General features: G+C 33.3%; 1 pseudogene; it reads right to left on the bottom strand.

Annotated features, from left to right (window-relative positions):
- Positions 1-3,900: 3,900 nt before the first annotated feature.
- LOC100254199 (cytochrome P450 71AU50-like) lies at positions 3,901-5,807 on the bottom strand (annotated as a pseudogene).
- Positions 5,808-6,416: the final 609 nt, after the last annotated feature.

Here is a 6,416-nt window from a genome sequence, read left to right as displayed (position 1 = left end):
ATAGATCGAAAGTAGCAAAAATTGTAAACTCAGAACTAACCTCCTTGAACTACAGTGAGGGGTTGTTTCTTCTAACATTACCTTCTGTGGGCATTGTTGTGTTACTGAGAAATACATTGAGATGAAGATCAAAGCAGATTGTGACCCTTCTGTTTTATGTACCTTTATTTTCAGCATTTAATTAGCAGTAAGGTACTAGAGAACTGATGATCAGATTCCATTTTTTTTAATTAATTTTTTTTATGAAGTGATTTTTAAAAGAAGTAATTACTTATCAAGTAATTCTCAAATAATCATTTTAACTGATTACCTAATTTTTAAAAGTTTGTTAAGCGTATAATTTTTATAAGTAATTAAAAGTACTTTTAATTATTAGGAAACGCTCTAAGGTGGTGTTTGTTTTTTGGTTGAATAGAAAAAGCCAAAATATTTGGCTTTTTCTATTCAACCAAAAATAACATGTTGACATCATCCAACATAACTAAACTGAACCTATTGGTAACAAATTCATTTTAGCTATGTTGGATGATGTCAACAAGTTACTTTTAGTTGAATAGAAAAAGTCAAATATTTTGGCTTTTTCTATTCAGCCAAAAAACAAACACCACCTAAGTCTTCTCAAAATCAATTACGCTTTGAGTCTTCTTAAAATCACTTGTAAATAGATTTTAAGTGCTTTTAAATTCAATAAGAGTAATTAATTTCATTAATAAGATGATTAATTCAAAGGTGAACCTTTTTTGCTCATCCTTGCCTATCACTGTATTTAAGATTTTAACATAAAAATTTGATTAATTAACGCTTACTAAAATTTCTTTTAAAAATTATTTTTTATTCACACATGGCAAAAACTACTGGTTAAAGCATTTTATTTATATTTAAATTTCAATCTATTAATATTCATAAAAACATTTATGATAGAACAAATAAAGCCTCAGTGGCTGCTAATTAAGGATTGAATCATGAAACAGAAGTCTCAAGCTCGGCCTGCAGCTTCATTTCTTGGTATTTCTCGGTAACCAAGCACGTATCAAGATTGAGCAAGCTAATGGCTGAGCTACATAAACCATCTCAGTGATGTAAAAGATTTCACAATCATTCCTCAGCCTAGAAGTCATCAATGGCTGGCTCCGGTCTGCATAAACTATCTTAGTGATGTAAAAGATTTCACAATCATTCTCAGCCTAGAAGTCATCCATGGCTGGCTCCGGTCCGCATAAACTATCTCAGTGATGTAAAAGATTTCACAATCATTCTCAGCCTAGAAGTCATCAATGGCTGGGTCCGGTCCGCATAAACTATCTCAGTGATGTAAAAGATTTCACTATCATTCTCAGCCTAGAAGTCATCAATGGCTGGCTCCGGTCCGCATAAACTATCTCAGTGATGTAAAAGATTTCACTATCATTCTCAGCCTAGAAGTCATCAATGGCTGGCTCCATTCCCCTTCTAATTTTCTCTGGTAGTATATATCTGACAATTCATCAATGGCTGGCTCCAGTCCCCTTGTAATTTTCTTTGGAAGTACATATCTAACAATTCATTTAAGGCACACCCACATTTGGTTAGTGGCGTTTTTGTCATCTTGAATTCACAATAATCATCCACATATATATATATATATATATATAATTTATCAAAAAGTCACCGTCAATTAGTTGTCATAACAATTCATTTAAGGCACACATTTGATTAGTGACGATTTTGTCATCCTGAATTCACAATAATCATCCATATATATATATATATATATATATATATATATATATATATATATATATATATAATTATTAAAAAGTCACCGTCAATTAGTTGTCATTGTATAGATATTTTATTTTATTAGTTTATACCTTTATTCAATAATTTAAATCTCATTATATTTATTCAATAATTCGAATATTTAGTTTAATTGATACCTTAAAATTCATTAGCATTTTTTAATATTATAGTTCTTAGATGATGTTTGTCTTTTTAATTTTTTTGTTGAAAGCAACTTTCATCTAGATTTTAAATTGTTTGTTTTTTTTACTTTTTATGAATTTATTAATTATTTCTTAAATTTTTTATTAAATAGAAAAAATCAAAATATTTAATTTTTTAATATTAAAAATAATATATTGATTTTTATTTCACTTTTTAATATTTAATTAAAAAATAAAATATTAATAAGGCAAACAACTTAACACTTGAAAGTATTAAGCAATATTTAATTTTAAGTTCTATATATTTAGAGCTTAGCTGAGAGATTTGTCTTGACTTCCTACACAAATAATCATCAAAATCTTTTATCCGTAGATTAAGCTAAATACTAGCAGGAGAATCCAAATTCCATTTATTTTTATTTTTTACTATTTTTCCTAGTATAGATGATTGGGACTATTAATCCACCCCATTACAAAATGTGGTAACTGGTAAGTATGCTACCCGGTGACCTTTGACTGACTATCAATTGGACCGGTTTTTTTTTACTAAGTGGGCCACTCCCTCACGGTCCAACATTAATTGCCTACCTTTTTTTTTTTTTTTTTTTGACAAAATGGGTTATATTCTCTCCACAGCCCAATATTAAATGCCCACACCCATCTTATATCTTACAAAATGGGCCTTAACCGAAGGCTGTGCAATAAGGCCCAACAACCACTTGGCTTGACCGCCTAGCTTAGGTTAGTTGGGAAGAGGTAAGTATTACAAAATGTGGTAAGTATGCTACATCGTATGACTTTTGACTGGCTATTAATTGGACCGATCTTTTTTTTTTAAGTGGGGAAGAAGTTTATAAAACACTTTATTTTTCCTCTTACTTCCGATATGGGATAAGGTAAAGGGTTAAAAGCAAAAATGAACTTATATTTGAATCACAGACCCCAAGCTCTATGAATATAACTACTCCACTATGCTCCATCCTTGTTTGTGTTAATATTTAACATAAAACAACTACATAAGCTATTTCAAAAAATAATATATATATATAAATCATATATTTATTTTTATTTTCAATTTGTTTTCATATTTAAATATGACTTTTTTTCTTTCCATTTTGAATATATTTTCATATTTAAATATTGTATATATTTTGTTTAATAAATTTAAACCATTAATATATTTGTATAAAAATGAATAAATAATATTATAAATATTATTTAATTTTTAATTATATATTTTAAATATTTTAATTCTAATAAAATATAAAATATATATTTATGAAGTCATCGATTCAACAACGGTTCGACTATCGGTCCGACCAATGAACTGTGAACTGATAACTTTTTTTGTTTAATATCCGATCCGATTCTGAAAACATTAGTCTACATAGTTAATAGAAATCTAATGTGGAATATAAAAGTCACCTCTTATATAGATATAATATTGATTTACATAATTCAATGTGGGATATCACAATCACTTCTTATATAAATATAACATCATCACAATTATCCTTGTTTCATCTTAATTATAAGATTGTGAGGCCAAATTAGAGATATCACTGTTGGATTTTGATATCATTCAAATAAACAACTATCTTTTGCAATAGATATTATCTTCTTTGGATTCAAAAGGTTTTCACAACTTTAAAACATATTTATATGATTAATATATAAAAGTTGATGCATATATATAACTTTATAAACTTTTTCCTTCTATACGACCTGAGATATCACAATCTTTATCATTTTGATATTCTCAATTCAGGTTGGTGTTACTACAAATAAATAAAGAAATGACAGCGTGTAACTCAGATTAAAATTCATTTTATACATTGTTGAGTACTCTCAAACGATAGTGCATTAATATAATGAATACGGAAAGTTATTTACCACGTATTAGAGCTATCTGACTACAATTTATCTGAAGTTGATGTCCTGCTGCAGTATATGTAGAGTTAGGTCCATTCCAGCCCTACATTAATCTATGTTCTTATGAATATGATCGATCTTGATCAAGTTTCAGGTTTTCATACGATTAAACGATTATTATCACAGCCCAAATGTCATGTTCTTCTGAAACTGAACGTGATATATACTGTAGCTTTACATAAAATGTAAAGGGCTGTTATTAATATTTGGCATCCAACATGGGATGAACTCAGTTGATAATGATACAGAGAATTTATTATTGGCGAAGGCGATAAGTAGGAATAGCCACTAGATGCTTGGCTCTTGGTATTGCGAGGCCAAACTCCTCAGTCATGTTCAACTCACTAGGCAACATCCCATCTGGAAGTTCCCAATCAAAGCAATGCACAAGTTGTGCCACCACGAATCGAACCACAGTGATGCCTAATTCCATCCCAGGGCACCCTCTTCTACCGGACCCAAATGAGATATACTGGAAGTGCTTTCCCCGAAAATCTATATCGCCTTCGATAAATCTCTCAGGGAGGAACTCGTCTGCATTAGTCCATGAATCAGGGTCCCGCCCTATCGCCCATGCATTCACTATGATGCGGGACTTTTGGGGTATGTAGAAGCCGTTGACTGTGCAGTCTTCCATGGACTCATGAGGGACCAACAATGGCCCCGCTGGGTAGAGCCTCAAGGTCTCCTTCACAACCATGTTCAAGTACTCCAAGCTCTCCAAGTCTGATTCCTCCACCATCCTCTCCATGCCCACCACTTTTTCCAACTCACTTTGGACTTTCTTCATTACTCGGGGATGCCTGATGAGCTCTGCAACTGCCCAATCGATGGAGGATGATGAAGTCTCCATGGAGCCTGCCAGCATATCCTGTTATTACATGGGAATTAAGTTTTCTGCAGCTTCATGTTTAAAACAATCGTAATTTAATGTAAACATGCTTACGAAAGATATGGCTTTGATGCTAGCCCGTTCGATATTGTATCCAGTTCCTTCAGATCCCATTAAGACCAGCATCACATCGACCAAGTCCTTTGTCTGTCCTTCCTCCTTAGGATTGTGAATATGTTCATCAATGATCTTCTCAAAGAAGTCATCAAACACCTTACCCGTTGCCTTTGTCCGCCGTGTCAGACCCTGAAGGTCAAGCCCCAGAAGGCAAGGAATGTAATCACCAATATTAGGAGTAGCAGCCAGCTGCATTACCTCTTGAAACATAGCCTTGAATCCCCTTTCATCAAGATCCTTGTCCATGTACTTCTTCCCAAATACCATCCTACAACTCATGTCTGCACTCAGCAACGCAACCTTGGCACTGACATCAACTGCAGCACCAGCTCGCGCGGCTTCCTCAAAAGACTTGATAAACAGGCCAACCTCTTCCCTTCTCATAGGCTTGAAGGAGTTAATCTTATGGCTGCTGAGCAACTCCAAGGTGCATGCTGCGCCAATAAGGGCCATACTCCGAAAACGATATGCCCTTTCCATCATATAAAATGTGCCTTGAACACTCATGGGGTGGCCTATTAGCGAAAACAAGGTCATGTGTCTTCAGGAACTGCTCGGCAGCCTGAGGGGAAGAAACAACAATGGCAGGCACAAAGCCTAACCGCATGTGCATTATGGGGCCATACTTTTTGGCTAGAGCTTGAAGAGCTCGGTGAGGCAAGCTCCCTAACGTATGCATGTTTCCTAAAATTGGGATCCCTCTAGGGCCAGGAGGCAGCCTCTTATGCTTGTTTTTCACTATGTTTATGAGGAAAATAATGGCAGTTAGGGCAAGTGCAGTCCATGTCCAAACGGCCATGGTGGCTGGTTAATTTTCAGTATTCAGGACTAGGGTTTTGAAGTTCTTGGGTGGTTTCAGAGATATGGTGGAGCTGTACATAGAAGAGAAAAAGAAAGCTCTCCCTGGGATTAGGGTTGTGAAGAGGATAAGGTGCGGTTGAATATACTTAACGTGTGCTGGGATCCAGGACACAAGAAAAATTTAAACTAGAAGTCAGTGTGGTCCAATCACCAATGCGTGTTTGTGATTATTGCACGTGTCTCGACTTTATTGGTTCCTAGACGAATGGTGGAGTTCTCTTGCTAAGTCATATATGACTTTTGTACAGAGCAATTTAATCAAAGATCCTTAGAAAAAAATTAACGAAACACTTTATAAAAAAGATTTGTAACATAATTCTTTTAAAAATATTTTCGAAAAGTAAAAATATTATCAAACATACTCTTATTTTAATTAATTTAATGCTTTTAATTAATCCGAAGAATCATTAAAACCTTGAGTTAATTTGAAAAGATGATTGATCAGTAGACCAAACTACAATAAAGCCATGAAAAAAGAAAACATCAAATTGGGTTAATTTGGATGAAGTCATTAATAATTTCATAAGATTAATAACTGCTTTAATGAACCTTTAGTTGCCAAGAACTTGAATTCCAACGTCATTTATTGTGAGACAGCTACTTTAATGTTAGAATTATATTATTTAGATTTAATTAAAGAGGTTTGATTGATGTTGAATCGCTAGTTAAAATGTAACCCTTAGTTATTATGT

The sequence above is a fragment of the Vitis vinifera genome, chromosome 7, assembly GCF_030704535.1.
Source record: "Vitis vinifera cultivar Pinot Noir 40024 chromosome 7, ASM3070453v1".
NCBI lineage: Eukaryota > Viridiplantae > Streptophyta > Magnoliopsida > Vitales > Vitaceae > Vitis > Vitis vinifera.
Note: the sequence above shows the minus strand (reverse complement) of the source record. Positions and strands in the feature narration are given on the sequence as shown.